Below are 27,328 nucleotides of genomic sequence, written 5' to 3' on the forward strand. Positions count from 1 at the left end.
GAATCCACTGCATTCAATCGGGATGATTTGGGCCATGCTGCATAAAATCCACTGCATTCAATCGGGATGCATTGGGCCTCACTGCATGGACTCCACTGCATACAATCAGGATCTATTGCGCCACAATGCATGGAATCCTCTGCATTCAATGACGCTGCATGGAATCCACTGCATTCAATCGGGATGCTTTGGGCCATGCTGCATAAAATCCACTGCATTCAATCATGCTGCATGGAATCCACTGCATTCAATCATGCTTCATAAAATCCACTGCATTCAATAGGGTTCCATTTCTTCATGCTGCATGGAATACACGGCATTCAATCACGCTGCATGGAATCCACTGCATTCAATCGGAATGCATTTTACAACGCTGCATGGATTACACTGCAATCAATCACGCTGCATGGAATCCACTGCATTGAATCGGGATGATTTGGGCCATGCTCCATATAATCCACAGCATTCAATCGGGATGATTTGGCCTCGCTGCATAGACTCCACTGCATACAATCAGGATCCATTGCGCCACAATGCATGGAATCCTCTGCATTCAAAAATGCTGCATGGAATTGAATGCATTCAATCGGGATGCATTGGGCCTCGCTGCATGGACTCCACCTCATTTAATCGGGATCGATAGCGCCTCAATGCATGAAATCCTCTGCATTCAATGACGCTGCATGGGATCCACTGCATTCAATCGGGATGGTTTGGGCCATGCTGCATAAAATCCACTGCATTCAATCATGCTGCATAATATCCACTTCATTCAATAGGGTTCCATTACTTCACGCTGCATGGAATCTGCTGCATTCAATCGGGATGGATTTTACCAAGCTGCATGGATTACACTGCATTCAATCACCATGCATGGATTCCACTGCATTCAATCCAGATGTTTTGGGCCATGCTGCATAAAATCCACTGCATTCAATCATGCTGCATGGAATCCACTGCATTCAATCGGGATGCTTTGGGCCATGCTGCATAAAATCCACTGCATTCAATCATGCTGCATGGCATCCACTGCATTCAATCATGCTGCATGGAATCCACTGCATTGAATAAGCTTTCATTTCTTCACGCTGCATGGAATCCACTGCATTCAATCATGCTGCATGGAATCCACTGCATTCAATCATGCTGCATAAAATCCACTGCATTCAATACGGTTCCATTTCCTCACGCTGCATAGAATACACTGCATTCAATCCCGCTGTATGGAATACACTGCCTTCAATCGGGATGCATTTTACCATGCTGCATGGATTACACTGCATTCAATCACAATGCATGGAATCCACTGCATTCAATCGGGATGCTTTGGGCCATGCTGCATAAAATCCACTGCATACAATCGGGATGCATTGGCCTCACTGCATGTACTCCACTGCATACAATCGTGACCCATTGCACCACAATGCATGGAATCCTCTGCATTCAATGACACTGCATGGAATCCACTGCATTCAATCGGGATGCTTTGGGCCATGCTGCATAAAATCCACTGCATTCAATCACGCTGCATGGAATCCACTGCATTCAATCATGCTGCATAAAATCCACTGAATTCAATCACGCTGCATGGAATCCACTGCATTCAATCGGGATGCATTTTACCACGCTGCATGGATTACACTGCAATCAATCACGCTGCATGGAATCCACTGCATTCAGTCGGGATGATTTGGACCATGCTCCATATAATCCACAGCATTCAATCGGGATGATTTGGCCTCGCTGCATGGACTCCACTGCATACAATCGGGACCCATTGCGCCACAATGCATGGAATCCTCTGCATTCAATGACGCTGCATGGAATCCACTGCATTCAATCGGGATGCTTTGGGACATGCTGCATAAAATCCACTGCATTCAATCATGCTGCATGGAATCCACTGCATTCAATCATGCTGCATAATATCCACTGCATTCAATAGGGTTCCATTTCTTCAGGCTAAATTGAATCCACTGCATTCAAACACACTGCATGGAATCCACTGCATTCAATCGGCATGCTTTGGCCATGCTGCATAAAATCCACTGCATTCAATCATGCTGCATGGTATCCACTGTATACATTCACGCCGCAAAAATCCACTGAATTCAATAATGTTCCATTTCTTCACGCTGCATGGAATCAACTGCATTCAATCATGCTTCATAAAATCCACTGCATTCAATTGGGATGCATTTTACCAGGCTGAATGGATTACCTGCAGTCAATCACGCTGCATGGAATCCACTGCATTCAATCAGGATGCTTTGGGCCATGCTGCATAATATCCACTGCATTCAATCATACTGCATCGAATCCACTGCATTCAATCATGCTGCATAAAATCCACTGCATTCAATAGGGTTCCATTTCTTCACGCTGCATGGAATCCACTGCATTTTATCGGGATGCATTTTACCACGCTTCATGGATTACACTGCATTCAATCACGCTGCATGGAATCCACTGCATTCAATCGGGATGTTTGGGCCATGCTGCATAAAATCCACTGCATACAATCAGGATCCATTGCGCCACAATGCATGGAATCGTCTGCATTCAAAAATGCTGCATGGAATTGACTGCATTCAATCGGGATGCATTGGGCCTCGCTGCATGGACTCCACTGCATACAATCGGGATCCATTGCGCCACAATGCATGGAATTCTCTGCATTCAATGATGCTGCGTGGAATCCACTGCATTCAATCGGGATGCTTTGGGCCATGCTGCATAAAATCCACTGCATTCAATCATGCTGCATGGAATCCACTGCATTCAATCGGGATGCTTTGGGCCATGCTGCATAAAATCCACTGCATTCAATCATGCTGCATGGAATCCACTGCATTCAATCATGCTTCATAAAATCCACTGCATTCAATAGGGTTCCATTTCTTCACGCTGCATGGAATACACAGCATTCAATCACGCTGCATGGAATCCGCTGCATTCAATCGGGATGCATTTTTCCACGCTATATTGAGTGCACTGCATTCAATCACAATGCATGGAATCCACTGCATTCACTCGGGATCCATTTCACAACGCTGCATGGAATCCACTGCATTGAATCTCGATGCATGGAATCCACTGCATTACATTGGTATCAATTACACAATGCTGCAGGGAATCCACTGCATTCAATCGGGATCCATTGCAGCATGCTGCATGGATTCCACTGCATTCAACCTGGATACATTGCCCCACGCTGCATGCAATCCTTTTCATTCACTCTGGATGCATTACACAATGCTGCATGGAATCCAGTGCATTCAATCACGCCACAGGGAATCCACTGCATTCAATCAGGATCCATTGGGCCATGCTGCACGGAATCGACTGCATTCAATCAGGATCCATTGGGCCAAGCTGCATGCAATCCACTGCATTCACCCGGGATGAATTTCACACTGCTGCAAGGAATCAAGTGCATTCACTCACACTGCATGTATTCCACTGCATTCAACCTGGAGACATTGCCCCACGCTGCATGCAATCCACTGCATTCACTCGGTATGCATTCCACAACGCTGCATGGAATCCACTGCATTCAATCATGCTTCATGGAATCCACTGCATTCAGTCGGTATCCATTGGGCCACGCTGCATGGAATCCACTGCATTCACTCGCGATGCATTTCACACTGCTGCATGGAATCGGTTGCATTCAGACACAGTGCATGGACTCCACTGCATTCAATCGGTATCAATTACACCAAGCTGAATGGAATCCACTTCATTCAATCGAGATACATTGCACCACTCTGCATACAATCCACTGCATTCAAACACGCTGCATGGGATACAATGCATTCAATCGGGATGTTTGGGCCATGCTGCATAAAATCCACTGCATACAATCAGGATCCATTGTGCCACAATGCATGGAATCCTCTGCATTCACAAATGCTGCATGGAATTGACTGCATTCAATCGGGATGCATTGGGCCTCGCTGCATGGACCCCACTGCATACAATCGGGATCCATTGCGCCACAATGCATGGAATTCTCTGCATTCACTGATGCTGCGTGGAATCCACTGCATTCAATCGGGATGCTTTGGGCCATGCTGCATAAAATCCACTGCATTCAATCATGCTGCATGGAATCCACTGCATTCAATCGGGATGCTTTGGGCCATGCTGCATAAAATCCACAGCATTCAATCATGCTGCATGGAATCCACTGCATTCAATCATGCTTCATAAAATCCACTGCATTCAATAGGGTTCCATTTCTTCACGCTGCATGGAATACACAGCATTCAATCACGCTGCATGGAATCCGCTGCATTCAATCGGGATGCATTTTTCCACGCTATATTGAGTGCACTGCATTCAATCACAATGCATGGAATCCACTGCATTCACTCGGGATCCATTTCACAACGCTGCATGGAATCCACTGCATTGAATCTCGATGCATGGAATCCACTGCATTACATTGGTATCAATTACACAATGCTGCAGGGAATCCACTGCATTCAGTCGGGATCCATTGCAGCATGCTGCATGGATTCCACTGCATTCAACCTGGATACATTGCCCCACGCTGCATGCAATCCTTTTCATTCACTCTGGATGCATTACACAACGCTGCATGGAATCCAGTGCATTCAATCACGCCACAGGGAATCCACTGCATTCAATCAGGATCCATTGGGCCATGCTGCACGGAATCGACTGCATTCAATCAGGATCCATTGGGCCAAGCTGCACGGAATCGACTGCATTCAATCAGGATCCATTGGGCCAAGCTGCATGCAATCCACTGCATTCACCCGGGATGAATTTCACACTGCTGCAAGGAATCAAGTGCATTCACTCACACTGCATGTATTCCACTGCATTCAACCTGGAGACATTGCCCCACGCTGCATGGAATCCACTGCATTCAGTCGGGATGATTTGGACCATGCTCCATATAATCCACAGCATTCAATCGGGATGATTTGGCCTCGCTGCATGGACTCCACTGCATACAATCGGGACCCATTGCGCCACAATGCATGGAATCCTCTGCATTCAATGACGCTGCATGGAATCCACTGCATTCAATCGGGATGCTTTGGGACATGCTGCATAAAATCCACTGCATTCAATCATGCTGCATAAAATCCACTGCATTCAATAGGGTTCCATTTCTTCACGCTGCATGGAATCCACTGCATTTTATCGGGATGCATTTTACCACGCTTCATGGATTACACTGCATTCAATCACGCTGCATGGAATCCACTGCATTCAATCGGGATGTTTGGGCCATGCTGCATAAAATCCACTGCATTCAATCGGGATGCATTGGGCCTCGCTGCATGGACTCCACTGCATACAATAGGGATCCATTGCGCCACAATGCATGGAATCCTCTGCATTCAATGACGCTGCATGGAATCCACTGCATTCAATCGGGATGCTTTAGGCCATGCTGCATAAATTCCACTACATTCAATCATGCTGCATGGACTCCACTGCATTCAATCATGCTGCATAATATCCACTGCATTCAATCATGCTGCATAAAATCCACTGCATTCAGTAGGGTTCCATTTCCTCACGCTGCATGGAATCCACTGCATTCTATCGGGATGCATTTTACCACGCTTCATGGATTACACTGCATTCAATCACGCTGCATGGAATCCACTGCATTCAATCGGGATCCATTGTGCCACAATGCATGGAATCCTCTGCATTCAAAAATGCTGCATGGAATCCACTGCATTCAATCGGGATGCTTTGGGCCATGCTGCATAAAATCCACTGCATTCAATCACGCTGCATGGAATCCACTGCATTCAATCATGCTGCATAAAATCCACTGCATTCAATCATGCTGCATAGAATCAATTGCATTCAATAAGGTTCCATTTCTTCACGCTGCATGGAATCCACTGAATTCAATCACGCTGCATGGAATCCACTGCATTCAATCGGGATGCATTTTACCACGCTGCATGGATTACACTGCAATCAATCACACTGCATCGAATTCACTACATTCAGTCGGGATGATTTGGGCCATGCTCCATATAATGCACAGCATTCAATCGGGATGATTTCGCCTCGCTGCATGGACTCCACTGCATGCAATCAGGATCCATTGCGCCACAATGCATGGAATCCTCTGCATTCAAAAATGCTGCATGGAATTGACTGCATTCAATCGGGATGCATTGGGCCTCACTGCATGGACTCCACTGCATACAATCAGGATCCATTGTGCCACAATGCATGGAATCCTCTGCATTCAATGACGCTGCATGTAATCCACTGCATTCAATCGGGATGCTTTGGGCCATTCTGCATAAAATCCACTGCATTCAATCATGCTGCATGGAATCCACTGCATTCAATCAGGCTGCATACAATCCACTGCATTCAATAGGGTTCCATTTCTTCACGCTGCATGGAATACACGGCATTCAATCACGCTGCATGGAATCCACTGCATTCAATCGGGATGCATTTTACCTCACTGCATGGAGTTCACTGCATTCAATCACAATGCATGGAATCCACTGCATTCAATCGGAATGCATTTTACAACGCTGCATCGATTACACTGCAATCAATCACGCTGCATGGAATCCACTGCATTGAATCGGGATGATTTGGGCCATGCTCCATATAATCCACAGCATTCAATCGGGATGATTTGGCCTCGCTGCATAGACTCCACTGCATACAATCAGGATCCATTGCGCCACAATGCATGGAATCCTCTGCATTCAAAAATGCTGCATGGAATTGAATGCATTCAATCGGGATGCATTGGGCCTCGCTGCATGGACTCCACCTCATTTAATCGGGATCGATAGCGCCTCAATGCATGAAATCCTCTGCATTCAATGACGCTGCATGGGATCCACTGCATTCAATCGGGATGGTTTGGGCCATGCTGCATAAAATCCACTGCATTCAATCATGCTGCATAATATCCACTTCATTCAATAGGGTTCCATTACTTCACGCTGCATGGAATCTGCTGCATTCAATCGGGATGGATTTTACCAAGCTGCATGGATTACACTGCATTCAATCACCATGCATGGATTCCACTGCATTCAATCCGGATGTTTTGGGCCATGCTGCATAAAATCCACTGCATTCAATCATGCTGCATGGAATCCACTGCATTCAATCGGGATGCTTTGGGCCATGCTGCATAAAATCCACTGCATTCAATCATGCTGCATGGCATCCACTGCATTCAATCATGCTGCATGGAATCCACTGCATTGAATAAGCTTTCATTTCTTCACGCTGCATGGAATCCACTGCATTCAATCATGCTGCATGGAATCCACTGCATTCAATCATGCTGCATAAAATCCACTGCATTCAATACGGTTCCATTTCCTCACGCTGCATAGAATACACTGCATTCAATCCCGCTGTATGGAATACACTGCCTTCAATCGGGATGCATTTTACCATGCTGCATGGATTACACTGCATTCAATCACAATGCATGGAATCCACTGCATTCAATCGGGATGCTTTGGGCCATGCTGCATAAAATCCACTGCATACAATCGGGATGCATTGGCCTCACTGCATGTACTCCACTGCATACAATCGTGACCCATTGCACCACAATGCATGGAATCCTCTGCATTCAATGACACTGCATGGAATCCACTGCATTCAATCGGGATGCTTTGGGCCATGCTGCATAAAATCCACTGCATTCAATCACGCTGCATGGAATCCACTGCATTCAATCATGCTGCATAAAATCCACTGAATTCAATCACGCTGCATGGAATCCACTGCATTCAATCGGGATGCATTTTACCACGCTGCATGGATTACACTGCAATCAATCACGCTGCATGGAATCCACTGCATTCAGTCGGGATGATTTGGACCATGCTCCATATAATCCACAGCATTCAATCGGGATGATTTGGCCTCGCTGCATGGACTCCACTGCATACAATCGGGACCCATTGCGCCACAATGCATGGAATCCTCTGCATTCAATGACGCTGCATGGAATCCACTGCATTCAATCGGGATGCTTTGGGACATGCTGCATAAAATCCACTGCATTCAATCATGCTGCATGGAATCCACTGCATTCAATCATGCTGCATAATATCCACTGCATTCAATAGGGTTCCATTTCTTCAGGCTAAATTGAATCCACTGCATTCAAACACACTGCATGGAATCCACTGCATTCAATCGGCATGCTTTGGCCATGCTGCATAAAATCCACTGCATTCAATCATGCTGCATGGTATCCACTGTATACATTCACGCCGCAAAAATCCACTGAATTCAATAATGTTCCATTTCTTCACGCTGCATGGAATCAACTGCATTCAATCATGCTTCATAAAATCCACTGCATTCAATTGGGATGCATTTTACCAGGCTGAATGGATTACCTGCAGTCAATCACGCTGCATGGAATCCACTGCATTCAATCAGGATGCTTTGGGCCATGCTGCATAATATCCACTGCATTCAATCATACTGCATCGAATCCACTGCATTCAATCATGCTGCATAAAATCCACTGCATTCAATAGGGTTCCATTTCTTCACGCTGCATGGAATCCACTGCATTTTATCGGGATGCATTTTACCACGCTTCATGGATTACACTGCATTCAATCACGCTGCATGGAATCCACTGCATTCAATCGGGATGTTTGGGCCATGCTGCATAAAATCCACTGCATACAATCAGGATCCATTGCGCCACAATGCATGGAATCGTCTGCATTCAAAAATGCTGCATGGAATTGACTGCATTCAATCGGGATGCATTGGGCCTCGCTGCATGGACTCCACTGCATACAATCGGGATCCATTGCGCCACAATGCATGGAATTCTCTGCATTCAATGATGCTGCGTGGAATCCACTGCATTCAATCGGGATGCTTTGGGCCATGCTGCATAAAATCCACTGCATTCAATCATGCTGCATGGAATCCACTGCATTCAATCGGGATGCTTTAGGCCATGCTGCATAAATTCCACTACATTCAATCATGCTGCATGGACTCCACTGCATTCAATCATGCTGCATAATATCCACTGCATTCAATCATGCTGCATAAAATCCACTGCATTCAGTAGGGTTCCATTTCCTCACGCTGCATGGAATCCACTGCATTCTATCGGGATGCATTTTACCACGCTTCATGGATTACACTGCATTCAATCACGCTGCATGGAATCCACTGCATTCAATCGGGATCCATTGTGCCACAATGCATGGAATCCTCTGCATTCAAAAATGCTGCATGGAATCCACTGCATTCAATCGGGATGCCTTGGGCCATGCTGCATAAAATCCACTGCATTCAATCACGCTGCATGGAATCCACTGCATTCAATCATGCTGCATAAAATCCACTGCATTCAATCATGCTGCATAAAATCAATTGCATTCAATAAGGTTCCATTTCTTCACGCTGCATGGAATCCACTGAATTCAATCACGCTGCATGGAATCCACTGCATTCAATCGGGATGCATTTTACCACGCTGCATGGATTACACTGCAATCAATCACACTGCATCGAATTCACTACATTCAGTCGGGATGATTTGGGCCATGCTCCATATAATGCACAGCATTCAATCGGGATGATTTCGCCTCGCTGCATGGACTCCACTGCATGCAATCAGGATCCATTGCGCCACAATGCATGGAATCCTCTGCATTCAAAAATGCTGCATGGAATTGACTGCATTCAATCGGGATGCATTGGGCCTCGCTGCATGGACTCCACTGCATACAATCAGGATCCATTGCGCCACAATGCATGGAATCCTCTGCATTCAATGACGCTGCATGTAATCCACTGCATTCAATCGGGATGCTTTGGGCCATTCTGCATAAAATCCACTGCATTCAATCATGCTGTATGGAATCCACTGCATTCAATCAGGCTGCATACAATCCACTGCATTCAATAGGGTTCCATTTCTTCACGCTGCATGGAATACACGGCATTCAATCACGCTGCATGGAATCCACTGCATTCAATCGGGATGCATTTTACCTCACTGCATGGAGTTCACTGCATTCAATCACAATGCATGGAATCCACTGCATTCAATCGGAATGCATTTTACAATGCTGCATGGATTACACTGCAATCAATCACGCTGCATGGAATCCACTGCATTCAATCGGGATGATTTGGGCCATGCTCCATATAATCCACAGCATTCAATCGGGATGATTTAGCCTCGCTGCATAGACTCCACTGCATACAATCAGGAACCATTGCGCCACAATGCATGGAATCCTCTGCATTCAAAAATGCTGCATGGAATTGAATGCATTCAATCGGGATGCATTGGGCCTCGCTGCATGGACTCCACCTCATATAATCGGGATCGATTGCACCTCAATGCATGGAATCCTCTGCATTCAATGACGCTGCATGGGATCCACGGCATTCAATCGGGATGGTTTGGGCCATGCTGCATAAAATCCACTGCATTCAATCATGCTGCATAAAATCCGCTGCATTCAATAGGGTTCCATTACTTCACGCTGCATGGAATCCGCTGCATTCAATCAAGCTGCATGGAATCCACTGCATTCAATCGGGATGGATTTTACCACGCTGCATGGATTACACTGCATTCAATCACCATGCATGGATTCCACTGCATTCAATCCGGATGTTTTGGGCCATGCTGCATAAAATCCACTGCATTCAATCATGCTGCATGGAATCAACTGCATTCAATCCGGATGCTTTGTGCCATGCTGCCTAAAATACACTGCATTCAATCATGCTGCATGGCATCCACTGCATTCAATCATGCTGCATGGAATCCACTGCATTGAATAAGCTTTCATTTCTTCACTCTGCATGGAATCCACTGCATTCAATCATGCTGCATGGAATCCACTGCATTCAATCATGCTGCATAAAATCCACTGCATTCAATACGGTTCCATTTCCTCACGCTGCATAGAATACACTGCATTCAATCCCGCTGTATGGAATACACTGCCTTCAATCGGGATGCATTTTACCATGCTGCATGGATTACACTGCATTCAATCACAATGCATGGAATCCACTGCATACAATCGGGATGCATTGGCCTCACTGCATGGACTCCACTGCATACAATCGGGACCCATTGCGCCACAATGCATGGAATCCTCTGCATTCAATGACGCTGCATGGAATCCACTGAATTCAATCGGGATGCTTTGGGCCATGCTGCATAAAATCCACTGCATTCAATCACGCTGCATGGAATCCACTGCATTCAATCATGCTGCATAAAATCCACTGCATTCAATCATGCTGCATAAAATCAATTGCATTCAATAGGGTTCCATTTCTTCACGCTGCATGGAATCCACTGAATTCAATCACGCTGCATGGAATCCACTGCATTCAATCGGAATGCATTTTACAACGCTGCATGGATTACACTGCAATCAATCACGCTGCATCGAATCCACTGCATTCAGTCGGGATGATTTGGGCCATGCTCCATATAATCCACAGCATTCAATCAGGATGATTTGGCCTTGCTGCACGGACTCCACTGCATACAATCAGGATCCATTGCTCCACAATGCATGGAATACTCTGCATTCAAAAATGCTGCATGGAATTGACTGCATTCAATCGGGATGCATTGGGCCTCGCTGCATGGACTCCACTGCATACAATCAGGATCCATTTCGCCACAATGCATGGAATCCTCTGCATTCAATCGGGATGCTTTGGGACATGCTGCATAAAATCCACTGCATTCAATCATGCTGCATGGAATCCACTGCATTCAATCAGGCTGCATAAAATCCACTGCATTCAATAGGGTTCCATTACTTCACGCTGCATGGAATCCACTGCATTCAATAAGGATGCATTTTACCACGCTGCATGGATTCCACTGATTTCAATCACAATGCCTGGAATCCACTGCATTCAATCGGGAAGCATTGGGCCTCGCTGCATGGACTCCACTGCATACAATCGGGATCCATTGCGCCTCAATGCATGGAATCCCCTGCATTCAATGACGCTGCATGGAATCCACTGCATTCAATCGGGATGCTTTGGGAAATGCTGCATAAAATCCACTGCATTCAATCATGCTGCATGGAATCCACTTCATTCTATCATGCTTCAAGAAATCCACTGCATTCAATAGGGTTCCATTATTTCACGCTGCATGGAATCCACTGAATTCAATCACGCTGCATGGAATACACTGCATTCAATCGGGATGCGTTTTTCCAAGCTATATTGAGTGCACTGCATTCAATCACGCTGCCTGGAATCCACTGCATTCAATCGGGATGATTTGGGCCATGATGCATAAAATCCACTGCATTCAATTGGGATGCATTTGGCCTCACTGCATGGACTCCACTGCACACAATCGGGATCCATTGCGCCTCAATGCATGGAATCCTCTGCATTCAATGACGCTGCATGGAATCCACTGCATTCAATCGGGATGCTTTGGGCCATGCTGCATAAAATCCACTGCATTCAATCATGCTGCATGGACTCCACTGCATTCAATCATGCTGCATAATATCCACTGCATTCAATAGGGTTCCATTTCTTCAGGCTAAATGGAATCCACTGCATTCAATCACACTGCATGGAATCCACTGCATTCAATCGGGATACATTTTACCACGCTGCATGGAGTGCACTGCAATCAATCACAATGCATGGAATCCACTGCATTCAATCGGCATGCTTTGGGCCATGCTGCATAAAATCCACTGCATTCAATCATGCTGCATGGAATCCACTGTATTCATTCACGCTGCAAAAATCCACTGAATTCAATAAGGTTCCATTTCTTCACGCTGCATGGAATCAACTGCATTCAATCACGCTGCATGGAATCCACTGCATTCAATCAGGATGCTTTGGGCCATGCTGCATAATATCCACTGCATTCAATCATACTGCATCGAATCCTCTGCATTCAATCATGCTGCATAAAATCCACTGCATTCAATATGGTTCCATTTCTTCACGCTGCATGGAATCCACTGCATTCAATCGGGATGTTTGGGCCATGCTGCATAAACTCCACTGCATACAATCAGGATCCATTGTGCCACAATGCATGGAATCCTCTGCATTCAAAAATGCTGCATGGAATTGACTGCATTCAATCGGGATGAATTGGGCCTCGCTGCATGGACTCCACTGCATACAATCGGGATCCATTGCGCCACAATGCATGGAATTCTCTGCATTCAATGATGCTGCGTGGAATCCACTGCATTCAATCGGGATGCTTTGGGCCATGCTGCATAAAATCCACTGCATTCAGTCATGCTGCATGGAATCCACTGCATTCAATCATGCTTCATAAAATCCACTGCATTCAATAGGGTTCCATTTCTTCACGCTGCATGGAATCCACTGCATTCAATCACGCTGCATGGAATCCACTGCATTCACTCGGGATCCATTTCACAACGCTGCATGGAATCCACTGCATTGAATCTCGATGCATGGAATCCACTGCATTACATTGGTATCAATTAGACAATGCTGCAGGTAATCCACTGCATTCAGTCGGGATCCATTGCAGCATGCTGCATGGATTCCACTGCATTCAACCTGGATACATTGCCCCACGCTGCATGCAATCCTTTTCATTCACTCTGGATGCATTACACAACGCTGCATGGAATCCAGTGCATTCAATCACGCCACAGGGAATCCACTGCATTCAAGCAGGATCCATTGGGCCAAGCTGCATGCAATCCACTGCATTCACCCGGGATGAATTTCACACTGCTGCAAGGAATCAAGTGCATTCACTCACACTGCATGTATTCCACTGCATTCAACCTGGAGACATTGCCCCACGCTGCATGCAATCCACTGCATTCACTCGGTATGCATTCCACAACACTGCATGGAATCCACTGCATTCAATCATGCTTCATGGAATCCACTGCATTCAGTCGGTATCCATTGGGCCACGCTGCATGGAATCCACTGCCTTCACTCGCGATGCATTTCACACTGCTGCATGGAATCGGTTGCATTCAGACACAGTGCATGGACTCCACTGCATTCAATCGGTATCAATTACGCCAAGCTGAATGGAATCCACTTCATTCAATCGAGATACATTGCACCACTCTGCATACAATCCACTGCATTCAAACACGCTGCATGGGATACACTGCATTCAATCGGCATGCTTTGGTCCATGCTGCATAAAATCCACTGCATTCAATCGGGATGCATTGGGCCTCGCTGCATGGACCCCACTGCATACAATCGGGATCCATTGCGCCACAATGCATGGAATCCTCTGCATTCAATGATGCTGCATGGAATCCACTGCATTCAATCGGGATGCTTTAGGCCATGCTGCATAAATTCCACTACATTCAATCATGCTGCATGGAATCCACTGCATTCAATCATGCTGCATAATATCCACTGCATTCAATAGGGTTCCATTACTTCACGCTGCATGGATTACACTGCATTCAATCATGTTGCATGGAATCCACTGCATTCAATCGGGATGCATTTTACCTCGCTGCATGGAGTGCACTTCATTCAATCACCATGCATGGAATCCACTGCATTCAATCGGGATGATTTGGGCCATGCTGCATAAAATCCACTGCATTCAATCGGGATGCATTGGGCCTCACTGCATGGACTCCACTGCATACAATCAGGATCTATTGCGCCACAATGCATGGAATCCTCTGCATTCAATGACGCTGCATGGAATCCACTGCATTCAATCGGGATGCTTTGGGCCATGCTGCATAAAATCCACTGCATTCAATCATGCTGCATGGAATCCACTGCATTCAATCATGCTTCATAAAATCCACTGCATTCAATAGGGTTCCATTTCTTCATGCTGCATGGAATACACGGCATTCAATCACGCTGCATGGAATCCACTGCATTCAATCGGAATGCATTTTACAACGCTGCATGGATTACACTGCAATCAATCACGCTGCATGGAATCCACTGCATTGAATCGGGATGATTTGGGCCATGCTCCATATAATCCACAGCATTCAATCGGGATGATTTGGCCTCGCTGCATAGACTCCACTGCATACAATCAGGATCCATTGCGCCACAATGCATGGAATCCTCTGCATTCAAAAATGCTGCATGGAATTGAATGCATTCAATCGGGATGCATTGGGCCTCGCTGCATGGACTCCACCTCATTTAATCGGGATCGATAGCGCCTCAATGCATGAAATCCTCTGCATTCAATGACGCTGCATGGGATCCACTGCATTCAATCGGGATGGTTTGGGCCATGCTGCATAAAATCCACTGCATTCAATCATGCTGCATAATATCCACTTCATTCAATAGGGTTCCATTACTTCACGCTGCATGGAATCTGCTGCATTCAATCGGGATGGATTTTACCAAGCTGCATGGATTACACTGCATTCAATCACCATGCATGGATTCCACTGCATTCAATCCAGATGTTTTGGGCCATGCTGCATAAAATCCACTGCATTCAATCATGCTGCATGGAATCCACTGCATTCAATCGGGATGCTTTGGGCCATGCTGCATAAAATCCACTGCATTCAATCATGCTGCATGGCATCCACTGCATTCAATCATGCTGCATGGAATCCACTGCATTGAATAAGCTTTCATTTCTTCACGCTGCATGGAATCCACTGCATTCAATCATGCTGCATGGAATCCACTGCATTCAATCATGCTGCATAAAATCCACTGCATTCAATACGGTTCCATTTCCTCACGCTGCATAGAATACACTGCATTCAATCCCGCTGTATGGAATACACTGCCTTCAATCGGGATGCATTTTACCATGCTGCATGGATTACACTGCATTCAATCACAATGCATGGAATCCACTGCATTCAATCGGGATGCTTTGGGCCATGCTGCATAAAATCCACTGCATACAATCGGGATGCATTGGCCTCACTGCATGTACTCCACTGCATACAATCGTGACCCATTGCACCACAATGCATGGAATCCTCTGCATTCAATGACACTGCATGGAATCCACTGCATTCAATCGGGATGCTTTGGGCCATGCTGCATAAAATCCACTGCATTCAATCACGCTGCATGGAATCCACTGCATTCAATCATGCTGCATAAAATCCACTGAATTCAATCACGCTGCATGGAATCCACTGCATTCAATCGGGATGCATTTTACCACGCTGCATGGATTACACTGCAATCAATCACGCTGCATGGAATCCACTGCATTCAGTCGGGATGATTTGGACCATGCTCCATATAATCCACAGCATTCAATCGGGATGATTTGGCCTCGCTGCATGGACTCCACTGCATACAATCGGGACCCATTGCGCCACAATGCATGGAATCCTCTGCATTCAATGACGCTGCATGGAATCCACTGCATTCAATCGGGATGCTTTGGGACATGCTGCATAAAATCCACTGCATTCAATCATGCTGCATGGAATCCACTGCATTCAATCATGCTGCATAATATCCACTGCATTCAATAGGGTTCCATTTCTTCAGGCTAAATTGAATCCACTGCATTCAAACACACTGCATGGAATCCACTGCATTCAATCGGCATGCTTTGGCCATGCTGCATAAAATCCACTGCATTCAATCATGCTGCATGGTATCCACTGTATACATTCACGCCGCAAAAATCCACTGAATTCAATAATGTTCCATTTCTTCACGCTGCATGGAATCAACTGCATTCAATCATGCTTCATAAAATCCACTGCATTCAATTGGGATGCATTTTACCAGGCTGAATGGATTACCTGCAGTCAATCACGCTGCATGGAATCCACTGCATTCAATCAGGATGCTTTGGGCCATGCTGCATAATATCCACTGCATTCAATCATACTGCATCGAATCCACTGCATTCAATCATGCTGCATAAAATCCACTGCATTCAATAGGGTTCCATTTCTTCACGCTGCATGGAATCCACTGCATTTTATCGGGATGCATTTTACCACGCTTCATGGATTACACTGCATTCAATCACGCTGCATGGAATCCACTGCATTCAATCGGGATGTTTGGGCCATGCTGCATAAAATCCACTGCATACAATCAGGATCCATTGCGCCACAATGCATGGAATCGTCTGCATTCAAAAATGCTGCATGGAATTGACTGCATTCAATCGGGATGCATTGGGCCTCGCTGCATGGACTCCACTGCATACAATCGGGATCCATTGCGCCACAATGCATGGAATTCTCTGCATTCAATGATGCTGCGTGGAATCCACTGCATTCAATCGGGATGCTTTGGGCCATGCTGCATAAAATCCACTGCATTCAATCATGCTGCATGGAATCCACTGCATTCAATCGGGATGCTTTGGGCCATGCTGCATAAAATCCACTGCATTCAATCATGCTGCATGGAATCCACTGCATTCAATCATGCTTCATAAAATCCACTGCATTCAATAGGGTTCCATTTCTTCACGCTGCATGGAATACACAGCATTCAATCACGCTGCATGGAATCCGCTGCATTCAATCGGGATGCATTTTTCCACGCTATATTGAGTGCACTGCATTCAATCACAATGCATGGAATCCACTGCATTCACTCGGGATCCATTTCACAACGCTGCATGGAATCCACTGCATTGAATCTCGATGCATGGAATCCACTGCATTACATTGGTATCAATTACACAATGCTGCAGGGAATCCACTGCATTCAATCGGGATCCATTGCAGCATGCTGCATGGATTCCACTGCATTCAACCTGGATACATTGCCCCACGCTGCATGCAATCCTTTTCATTCACTCTGGATGCATTACACAATGCTGCATGGAATCCAGTGCATTCAATCACGCCACAGGGAATCCACTGCATTCAATCAGGATCCATTGGGCCATGCTGCACGGAATCGACTGCATTCAATCAGGATCCATTGGGCCAAGCTGCATGCAATCCACTGCATTCACCCGGGATGAATTTCACACTGCTGCAAGGAATCAAGTGCATTCACTCACACTGCATGTATTCCACTGCATTCAACCTGGAGACATTGCCCCACGCTGCATGCAATCCACTGCATTCACTCGGTATGCATTCCACAACGCTGCATGGAATCCACTGCATTCAATCATGCTTCATGGAATCCACTGCATTCAGTCGGTATCCATTGGGCCACGCTGCATGGAATCCACTGCATTCACTCGCGATGCATTTCACACTGCTGCATGGAATCGGTTGCATTCAGACACAGTGCATGGACTCCACTGCATTCAATCGGTATCAATTACACCAAGCTGAATGGAATCCACTTCATTCAATCGAGATACATTGCACCACTCTGCATACAATCCACTGCATTCAAACACGCTGCATGGGATACAATGCATTCAATCGGGATGTTTGGGCCATGCTGCATAAAATCCACTGCATACAATCAGGATCCATTGTGCCACAATGCATGGAATCCTCTGCATTCACAAATGCTGCATGGAATTGACTGCATTCAATCGGGATGCATTGGGCCTCGCTGCATGGACCCCACTGCATACAATCGGGATCCATTGCGCCACAATGCATGGAATTCTCTGCATTCACTGATGCTGCGTGGAATCCACTGCATTCAATCGGGATGCTTTGGGCCATGCTGCATAAAATCCACTGCATTCAATCATGCTGCATGGAATCCACTGCATTCAATCGGGATGCTTTGGGCCATGCTGCATAAAATCCACAGCATTCAATCATGCTGCATGGAATCCACTGCATTCAATCATGCTTCATAAAATCCACTGCATTCAATAGGGTTCCATTTCTTCACGCTGCATGGAATACACAGCATTCAATCACGCTGCATGGAATCCGCTGCATTCAATCGGGATGCATTTTTCCACGCTATATTGAGTGCACTGCATTCAATCACAATGCATGGAATCCACTGCATTCACTCGGGATCCATTTCACAACGCTGCATGGAATCCACTGCATTGAATCTCGATGCATGGAATCCACTGCATTACATTGGTATCAATTACACAATGCTGCAGGGAATCCACTGCATTCAGTCGGGATCCATTGCAGCATGCTGCATGGATTCCACTGCATTCAACCTGGATACATTGCCCCACGCTGCATGCAATCCTTTTCATTCACTCTGGATGCATTACACAACGCTGCATGGAATCCAGTGCATTCAATCACGCCACAGGGAATCCACTGCATTCAATCAGGATCCATTGGGCCATGCTGCACGGAATCGACTGCATTCAATCAGGATCCATTGGGCCAAGCTGCACGGAATCGACTGCATTCAATCAGGATCCATTGGGCCAAGCTGCATGCAATCCACTGCATTCACCCGGGATGAATTTCACACTGCTGCAAGGAATCAAGTGCATTCACTCACACTGCATGTATTCCACTGCATTCAACCTGGAGACATTGCCCCACGCTGCATGGAATCCACTGCATTCAGTCGGGATGATTTGGACCATGCTCCATATAATCCACAGCATTCAATCGGGATGATTTGGCCTCGCTGCATGGACTCCACTGCATACAATCGGGACCCATTGCGCCACAATGCATGGAATCCTCTGCATTCAATGACGCTGCATGGAATCCACTGCATTCAATCGGGATGCTTTGGGACATGCTGCATAAAATCCACTGCATTCAATCATGCTGCATGGAATCCACTGCATTCAATCATGCTGCATAATATCCACTGCATTCAATAGGGTTCCATTTCTTCAGGCTAAATTGAATCCACTGCATTCAAACACACTGCATGGAATCCACTGCATTCAATCGGCATGCTTTGGCCATGCTGCATAAAATCCACTGCATTCAATCATGCTGCATGGTATCCACTGTATACATTCACGCCGCAAAAATCCACTGAATTCAATAATGTTCCATTTCTTCACGCTGCATGGAATCAACTGCATTCAATCATGCTTCATAAAATCCACTGCATTCAATTGGGATGCATTTTACCAGGCTGAATGGATTACCTGCAGTCAATCGGCTGCATGGAATCCACTGCATTCAATCAGGATGCTTTGGGCCATGCTGCATAATATCCACTGCATTCAATCATACTGCATCGAATCCACTGCATTCAATCATGCTGCATAAAATCCACTGCATTCAATAGGGTTCCATTTCTTCACGCTGCATGGAATCCACTGCATTTTATCGGGATGCATTTTACCACGCTTCATGGATTACACTGCATTCAATCACGCTGCATGGAATCCACTGCATTCAATCGGGATGTTTGGGCCATGCTGCATAAAATCCACTGCATACAATCAGGATCCATTGCGCCACAATGCATGGAATCGTCTGCATTCAAAAATGCTGCATGGAATTGACTGCATTCAATCGGGATGCATTGGGCCTCGCTGCATGGACTCCACTGCATACAATCGGGATCCATTGCGCCACAATGCATGGAATTCTCTGCATTCAATGATGCTGCGTGGAATCCACTGCATTCAATCGGGATGCTTTGGGCCATGCTGCATAAAATCCACTGCATTCAATCATGCTGCATGGAATCCACTGCATTCAATCGGGATGCTTTGGGCCATGCTGCATAAAATCCACTGCATTCAATCATGCTGCATGGAATCCACTGCATTCAATCATGCTTCATAAAATCCACTGCATTCAATAGGGTTCCATTTCTTCACGCTGCATGGAATACACAGCATTCAATCACGCTGCATGGAATCCGCTGCATTCAATCGGGATGCATTTTTCCACGCTATATTGAGTGCACTGCATTCAATCACAATGCATGGAATCCACTGCATTCACTCGGGATCCATTTCACAACGCTGCATGGAATCCACTGCATTGAATCTCGATGCATGGAATCCACTGCATTACATTGGTATCAATTACACAATGCTGCAGGGAATCCACTGCATTCAATCGGGATCCATTGCAGCATGCTGCATGGATTCCACTGCATTCAACCTGGATACATTGCCCCACGCTGCATGCAATCCTTTTCATTCACTCTGGATGCATTACACAATGCTGCATGGAATCCAGTGCATTCAATCACGCCACAGGGAATCCACTGCATTCAATCAGGATCCATTGGGCCATGCTGCACGGAATCGACTGCATTCAATCAGGATCCATTGGGCCAAGCTGCATGCAATCCACTGCATTCACCCGGGATGAATTTCACACTGCTGCAAGGAATCAAGTGCATTCACTCACACTGCATGTATTCCACTGCATTCAACCTGGAGACATTGCCCCACGCTGCATGCAATCCACTGCATTCACTCGGTATGCATTCCACAACGCTGCATGGAATCCACTGCATTCAATCATGCTTCATGGAATCCACTGCATTCAGTCGGTATCCATTGGGCCACGCTGCATGGAATCCACTGCATTCACTCGCGATGCATTTCACACTGCTGCATGGAATCGGTTGCATTCAGACACAGTGCATGGACTCCACTGCATTCAATCGGTATCAATTACACCAAGCTGAATGGAATCCACTTCATTCAATCGAGATACATTGCACCACTCTGCATACAATCCACTGCATTCAAACACGCTGCATGGGATACAATGCATTCAATCGGGATGTTTGGGCCATGCTGCATAAAATCCACTGCATACAATCAGGATCCATTGTGCCACAATGCATGGAATCCTCTGCATTCACAAATGCTGCATGGAATTGACTGCATTCAATCGGGATGCATTGGGCCTCGCTGCATGGACCCCACTGCATACAATCGGGATCCATTGCGCCACAATGCATGGAATTCTCTGCATTCACTGATGCTGCGTGGAATCCACTGCATTCAATCGGGATGCTTTGGGCCATGCTGCATAAAATCCACTGCATTCAATCATGCTGCATGGAATCCACTGCATTCAATCGGGATGCTTTGGGCCATGCTGCATAAAATCCACAGCATTCAATCATGCTGCATGGAATCCACTGCATTCAATCATGCTTCATAAAATCCACTGCATTCAATAGGGTTCCATTTCTTCACGCTGCATGGAATACACAGCATTCAATCACGCTGCATGGAATCCGCTGCATTCAATCGGGATGCATTTTTCCACGCTATATTGAGTGCACTGCATTCAATCACAATGCATGGAATCCACTGCATTCACTCGGGATCCATTTCACAACGCTGCATGGAATCCACTGCATTGAATCTCGATGCATGGAATCCACTGCATTACATTGGTATCAATTACACAATGCTGCAGGGAATCCACTGCATTCAGTCGGGATCCATTGCAGCATGCTGCATGGATTCCACTGCATTCAACCTGGATACATTGCCCCACGCTGCATGCAATCCTTTTCATTCACTCTGGATGCATTACACAACGCTGCATGGAATCCAGTGCATTCAATCACGCCACAGGGAATCCACTGCATTCAATCAGGATCCATTGGGCCATGCTGCACGGAATCGACTGCATTCAATCAGGATCCATTGGGCCAAGCTGCACGGAATCGACTGCATTCAATCAGGATCCATTGGGCCAAGCTGCATGCAATCCACTGCATTCACCCGGGATGAATTTCACACTGCTGCAAGGAATCAAGTGCATTCACTCACACTGCATGTATTCCACTGCATTCAACCTGGAGACATTGCCCCACGCTGCATGCAATCCACTGCATTCACTCGGTATGCATTCCACAACGCTGCATGGAATCCACTGCATTCAATCATGCTTCATGGAATCCACTGCATTCAGTCGGTATCCATTGGGCCACGCTGCATGGAATCCACTGCATTCACTCGCGATGCATTTCACACTGCTGCATGGAATCGGTTGCATTCAGACACAGTGCATGGACTCCACTGCATTCAATCGGTATCAATTACACCAAGCTGAATGGAATCCACTTCATTCAATCGAGATACATTGCACCACTCTGCATACAATCCACTGCATTCAAACACGCTGCATGGGATACAATGCATTCAATCGGGATGTTTGGGCCATGCTGCATAAAATCCACTGCATACAATCAGGATCCATTGTGCCACAATGCATGGAATCCTCTGCATTCACAAATGCTGCATGGAATTGACTGCATTCAATCGGGATGCATTGGGCCTCGCTGCATGGACCCCACTGCATACAATCGGGATCCATTGCGCCACAATGCATGGAATTCTCTGCATTCACTGATGCTGCGTGGAATCCACTGCATTCAATCGGGATGCTTTGGGCCATGCTGCATAAAATCCACTGCATTCAATCATGCTGCATGGAATCCACTGCATTCAATCGGGATGCTTTGGGCCATGCTGCATAAAATCCACTGCATTCAATCATGCTGCATGGAATCCACTGCATTCAATCATGCTTCATAAAATCCACTGCATTCAATAGGGTTCCATTTCTTCACGCTGCATGGAATACACAGCATTCAATCACGCTGCATGGAATCCGCTGCATTCAATCGGGATGCATTTTTCCACGCTATATTGAGTGCACTGCATTCAATCACAATGCATGGAATCCACTGCATTCACTCGGGATCCATTTCACAACGCTGCATGGAATCCACTGCATTGAATCTCGATGCATGGAATCCACTGCATTACATTGGTATCAATTACACAATGCTGCAGGGAATCCACTGCATTCAGTCGGGATCCATTGCAGCATGCTGCATGGATTCCACTGCATTCAACCTGGATACATTGCCCCACGCTGCATGCAATCCTTTTCATTCACTCTGGATGCATTACACAACGCTGCATGGAATCCAGTGCATTCAATCACGCCACAGGGAATCCACTGCATTCAATCAGGATCCATTGGGCCATGCTGCACGGAATCGACTGCATTCAATCAGGATCCATTGGGCCAAGCTGCACGGAATCGACTGCATTCAATCAGGATCCATTGGGCCAAGCTGCATGCAATCCACTGCATTCACCCGGGATGAATTTCACACTGCTGCAAGGAATCAAGTGCATTCACTCACACTGCATGTATTCCACTGCATTCAACCTGGAGACATTGCCCCACGCTGCATGCAATCCACTGCATTCACTCGGTATGCATTCCACAATGCTGCATGGAATCCACTGCATTCAATCATGCTTCATAGAATCCACTGCATTCAGTCGGTATCCATTGGGCCAAGCTGAATGGAATCCACTTCATTCAATAGAGATACATTGCACCACTCTGCATACAATCCACTGCATTCAAACACGCTGCATGGGATACACTGCATTCAATCGGGATGTTTGGGCCATGCTGCATAAAATCCACTGCATTCAATCGGGATGCATTGGGCCTCGCTGCATGGACTCCACTGCATACAATAGGGATCCATTGCGCCACAATGCATGGAATCCTCTGCATTCAATGACGCTGCATGGAATCCACTGCATTCAATCGGGATGCTTTAGGCCATGCTGCATAAATTCCACTACATTCAATCATGCTGCATGGACTCCACTGCATTCAATCATGCTGCATAATATCCACTGCATTCAATCATGCTGCATAAAATCCACTGCATTCAGTAGGGTTCCATTTCCTCACGCTGCATGGAATCCACTGCATTCTATCGGGATGCATTTTACCACGCTTCATGGATTACACTGCATTCAATCACGCTGCATGGAATCCACTGCATTCAATCGGGATCCATTGTGCCACAATGCATGGAATCCTCTGCATTCAAAAATGCTGCATGGAATCCACTGCATTCAATCGGGATGCCTTGGGCCATGCTGCATAAAATCCACTGCATTCAATCACGCTGCATGGAATCCACTGCATTCAATCATGCTGCATAAAATCCACTGCATTCAATCATGCTGCATAGAATCAATTGCATTCAATAAGGTTCCATTTCTTCACGCTGCATGGAATCCACTGAATTCAATCACGCTGCATGGAATCCACTGCATTCAATCGGGATGCATTTTACCACGCTGCATGGATTACACTGCAATCAATCACACTGCATCGAATTCACTACATTCAGTCGGGATGATTTGGGCCATGCTCCATATAATGCACAGCATTCAATCGGGATGATTTCGCCTCGCTGCATGGACTCCACTGCATGCAATCAGGATCCATTGCGCCACAATGCATGGAATCCTCTGCATTCAAAAATGCTGCATGGAATTGACTGCATTCAATCGGGATGCATTGGGCCTCACTGCATGGACTCCACTGCATACAATCAGGATCCATTGCGCCACAATGCATGGAATCCTCTGCATTCAATGACGCTGCATGTAATCCACTGCATTCAATCGGGATGCTTTGGGCCATTCTGCATAAAATCCACTGCATTCAATCATGCTGCATGGAATCCACTGCATTCAATCAGGCTGCATACAATCCACTGCATTCAATAGGGTTCCATTTCTTCACGCTGCATGGAATACACGGCATTCAATCACGCTGCATGGAATCCACTGCATTCAATCGGGATGCATTTTACCTCACTGCATGGAGTTCACTGCATTCAATCACAATGCATGGAATCCACTGCATTCAATCGGAATGCATTTTACAACGCTGCATCGATTACACTGCAATCAATCACGCTGCATGGAATCCACTGCATTGAATCGGGATGATTTGGGCCATGCTCCATATAATCCACAGCATTCAATCGGGATGATTTGGCCTCGCTGCATAGACTCCACTGCATACAATCAGGATCCATTGCGCCACAATGCATGGAATCCTCTGCATTCAAAAATGCTGCATGGAATTGAATGCATTCAATCGGGATGCATTGGGCCTCGCTGCATGGACTCCACCTCATTTAATCGGGATCGATAGCGCCTCAATGCATGAAATCCTCTGCATTCAATGACGCTGCATGGGATCCACTGCATTCAATCGGGATGGTTTGGGCCATGCTGCATAAAATCCACTGCATTCAATCATGCTGCATAATATCCACTTCATTCAATAGGGTTCCATTACTTCACGCTGCATGGAATCTGCTGCATTCAATCGGGATGGATTTTACCAAGCTGCATGGATTACACTGCATTCAATCACCATGCATGGATTCCACTGCATTCAATCCGGATGTTTTGGGCCATGCTGCATAAAATCCACTGCATTCAATCATGCTGCATGGAATCCACTGCATTCAATCGGGATGCTTTGGGCCATGCTGCATAAAATCCACTGCATTCAATCATGCTGCATGGCATCCACTGCATTCAATCATGCTGCATGGAATCCACTGCATTGAATAAGCTTTCATTTCTTCACGCTGCATGGAATCCACTGCATTCAATCATGCTGCATGGAATCCACTGCATTCAATCATGCTGCATAAAATCCACTGCATTCAATACGGTTCCATTTCCTCACGCTGCATAGAATACACTGCATTCAATCCCGCTGTATGGAATACACTGCCTTCAATCGGGATGCATTTTACCATGCTGCATGGATTACACTGCATTCAATCACAATGCATGGAATCCACTGCATTCAATCGGGATGCTTTGGGCCATGCTGCATAAAATCCACTGCATACAATCGGGATGCATTGGCCTCACTGCATGTACTCCACTGCATACAATCGTGACCCATTGCACCACAATGCATGGAATCCTCTGCATTCAATGACACTGCATGGAATCCACTGCATTCAATCGGGATGCTTTGGGCCATGCTGCATAAAATCCACTGCATTCAATCACGCTGCATGGAATCCACTGCATTCAATCATGCTGCATAAAATCCACTGAATTCAATCACGCTGCATGGAATCCACTGCATTCAATCGGGATGCATTTTACCACGCTGCATGGATTACACTGCAATCAATCACGCTGCATGGAATCCACTGCATTCAGTCGGGATGATTTGGACCATGCTCCATATAATCCACAGCATTCAATCGGGATGATTTGGCCTCGCTGCTTGGACTCCACTGCATACAATCGGGACCCATTGCGCCACAATGCATGGAATCCTCTGCATTCAATGACGCTGCATGGAATCCACTGCATTCAATCGGGATGCTTTGGGCCATGCTGCATAAAATCCACTGCATTCAATCATGCTGCATGGAATCCACTGCATTCAATCATGCTGCATAATATCCACTGCATTCAATAGGGTTCCATTTCTTCAGGCTAAATTGAATCCACTGCATTCAAACACACTGCATGGAATCCACTGCATTCAATCGGCATGCTTTGGCCATGCTGCATAAAATCCACTGCATTCAATCATGCTGCATGGTATCCACTGTATACATTCACGCCGCAAAAATCCACTGA

This window comes from Sus scrofa, chromosome 15, assembly GCF_054392235.1.
Source record: "Sus scrofa isolate SSC_HxYL_T2T_F1_AM1 chromosome 15, Sscrofa_HxYL_maternal_Yorkshire_Landrace_v2.0, whole genome shotgun sequence".
Taxonomy (NCBI): domain Eukaryota; kingdom Metazoa; phylum Chordata; class Mammalia; order Artiodactyla; family Suidae; genus Sus; species Sus scrofa.